Below are 3,298 nucleotides of genomic sequence, written 5' to 3' on the forward strand. Positions count from 1 at the left end.
GGTGGGGGCAGAAAGTGGAAATGAAAGCAGACAACAGAACATTGCTAGAGAACAGGAAAGGAGGTGAAAGGAGACAATTTTAGAGAAGAAAATTTTTCGGTCACTACCCGGATTCGAACCTGGGACCTTTTAATGAGAGGCCAACACCTTAACCTCTAGGCCACGAGAGCCCCCAAGGAATCTTTAACGTGCACAACTTGCGACCAAGAAGGCTAGGTGTAGATCTTTCCTACCAGAAGATCAGGGGTGTGGCTGAAGGACAGCAGAAAGAAGGAGCCGGGGAGTAGCAGTAGAAAGGCTGCAGAAAGAGTCCGGATCCCAGAGGTGGGAGCAAAGAAGGTGAGGGAGTGGGGGGGCAGAAAGTGGAGACGAAAGCAGACGACAGAACATTGCTAGAGAACAACAAAAGAGGTAAAAGGAGACAATTTTAGTGAATAAAATTTTTCGTCGCTACCCGAATTCGAACCCGGGACCTCTGAATGATAGGCGAACACCTTAGCCTCTAGACCACGAAAGCCCCCGTTGATATGTCTTACGTAATGAGTATCCCTTTACATGGAAATAGCTTATTTTGCATGCATATCAGGAAACAATAAGTCTATAAATTAGTTGGTTGAATTTTTCCTAAACGAATCAGAACATTGTTAATGAATTTTTTCCTGAAGTAGTATTCAAGTTTGCAAAATATCCGTGAAAATCCACCTTCCAGACACCACCAACAAAAATCTATTCATATATTGAAAATTCAACAAAAGTAGTTTTAGTGTTACATCTTCTCTTCATTCTGTGGAAATTGAATAAAGTTTGGATGAAAAATGGAGGGCTTTTTTTTTTTTTTTTTTCACTACGTAGAAAACCCACGTTTTGTGAAAACGGGCTGTAAAGAAAAATAAAAGATTGACTTGATGAGGAAATGGTGATGACTAACGCGCCAGGCATGTGGAAAAATGAAGCCTTAGAGGGTTATTACGCAATGATATTATTGTTAGAGAAATGAAAGAAACCAAAATGCCTACATCTCAAAATCCACAATTTTGCGCGGGACTTTCAGGTTGCAGCCCATTGGCGGATTTATACGCCAGCTAAAAATTCTTTGAAAATTTCTTTGCTAGAATCTAGTATCACATTCGCGGAAATAATTGCACTGTCTTCAAATCTTGATGTGAACGGAAGTATTGCTAAATGGAAGTGTTCGCTTCCTGTGTGGGGGCATTAGCTAAAACAAAATTTCTAAGTGAGTGAGTGGTATCATAATTGCACTTTTCGTCCAACTCTCAGAGGGAAGCTCAAAACATTATGAGTAACGTTTTTAGCTGTCTGTGGTCTGGAGTATAAAGTTGTTTTCTATTGTCTATCAAAGGCAAGTCCCATTGCTGCTGTAAAGAAATAAATGTTACAAGCAGTAAAAAGGTTTTGTGCCAGCCGCAAACCTACCATTTATTGTACTAATTCTGTCTACCGGTTGTCTGGGGGTCGAAAAATATTATTTATCAGTTATTTTAGAACTGAGAAGCACTTTCTGACCGATGTAAAATATAGATTCGATGAGGAAAAAGTGTACTCTGCCTCCAAAATTCAAGCCCTCAGCAAGGAGACTTGCTACAAAATCCTTTTCTTGAATTGAGAGAGAGATAAACATAATGACAACAACAAAAATAACTAATCGTATGAATCCCATATAGAACCTGCAATGCAGGAAGGGCAGTGTACGCCGTTGGGGTTAAAAGGGTACTTCAAAAATGCAGCGGACGTAGTTTATTCCTGTTGAAAAGGAACATTGTTCTGATTTTTCTGTTTCATGGTGCTATCAAAAGTAATTATACAGAATTGAACAAAAGTTAAGGACCACTTGCAAACACTCTGAGTGGTCTTCTTGGGTCGACCGGCACGTGGGCGTTCTTGGACTGATCCAGTGGCTTGGTGGGGCTGCCTCAAGCGGACAATGACAGTGTGACACTGCAAGCCTTCTGGCAACTCTCGGGCTCTGTCTCCACCCTGCAGCCATGCCATAGCTCCGGCACGATCAAAGCCTCTCAGCTTTCTTCTCGGTGACATGTTTATGCGATACTGGATTTTGCGCAAGCGGCACTTATATTGGCATCTAAGTGAGCACGGTTCGAGACCTTACGTCCGTCTATCACGTGCACCAGAAATTTTAACTGAAGAATGTCTGTGGTGTTGCACACAAGTCGATAAAAAAACCCCCAGCAAATTCGGCTAAAATTCCCCGCGGAATTCCGTGCTGCAAGTGGTGGTTTTGCCCCTTTAGGAAGCTTTGCGGTACGCATTGGTAACCCATTAACACTTTCAGAGCAAAAAAATTTGAAACATTTCTTACTGTCTTTTTTCGGATTTTTAAAAAATAAACAGGGCTGTCTGTCAAGGTGGTCCTTAACTTATGTTGAAGTCTGTATGACCGTGTGCCTACCGGCTTGTATAAGGAGCTGTTGTTAAGATGATAGTACCAGGGATGTTGTGATGCCGGTGGTAGGCGGTCACAAATGGAAGGTCGCGCTATCTTTTCGCCTCTTGTGTTTCTATCAATTTTGGGTTTTTTCCTGCACTTGAAGGTGTACTAGCGCTGACATTACTGCCGTTGTGAAACGTAAGTCTCGTAGTTTATTTGCTTCTTCACCCTTGCTTATTGTTCAGATTGCACATCGTCGTATGCCAACAGCGTATTTGCATACAATTTCTAGAATTGGCGACCACATTGACATTTCACTGCCCTAAAATTACAAAGTTTTATATACCCAGTGCCTAGTTTTGAGAAATTTGACATTAGTTGGTTTCTTTTTATAGTTTAATAATATGTCATTTTTTTTCTAATGCATGCTTTGAATACCTTGATACTGACTCCCAATTATCTTAAGATTTTGATAGAGCAAATAGAACATTATTTTAGTTTCTAACCTAATGATGTTAGTAACTCAAAACCGCCGAAAACGGTTGATAGAACTTTACAATTCTAAGGTAATGATTTGAAAGTGGGTTACAGGATATTTTGAGCGCTGCCTCTACAGGCCGAGCTCATAAGCCACTTAGACTAAAAAAGTTCTATTAAGTCGTTAAAATTGAAGTGATCTATCAATGTCTTAAACCTTGGGCTGGGTGTCAGGCTATATCGCGACGTTAGTTACTCTACTTCTACTACCAGCCAATAACATACAGTGGCTGTCAGCTTGATCTTGTTAGCAACTCGTTTTAAGTGTTCTGAGGTCACAGAAGGTATTCGGATAAAATTGAATGAAAAGTAACAACCGAGTGGAGAGTCTGTAATGACAAGAGGGGAAAAAGC

The 3,298-nt window shown here is 40.8% G+C and overlaps 1 protein-coding gene across 1 annotated transcript in view; it reads left to right on the forward strand.

Moving 5' to 3' along the window:
* Positions 1-1,108: 1,108 nt before the first annotated feature.
* LOC101864346 overlaps positions 1,109-3,298 on the forward strand; it is a gene marked incomplete in the record, with an annotated part of 13,835 nt that continues 11,645 nt past the window's right edge. The window contains 1 exon segment of the mRNA XM_005089034.3: positions 1,109-1,361.

The sequence above is a fragment of the Aplysia californica genome, unplaced genomic scaffold, assembly GCF_000002075.1.
Source record: "Aplysia californica isolate F4 #8 unplaced genomic scaffold, AplCal3.0 scaffold00002, whole genome shotgun sequence".
NCBI lineage: Eukaryota > Metazoa > Mollusca > Gastropoda > Aplysiida > Aplysiidae > Aplysia > Aplysia californica.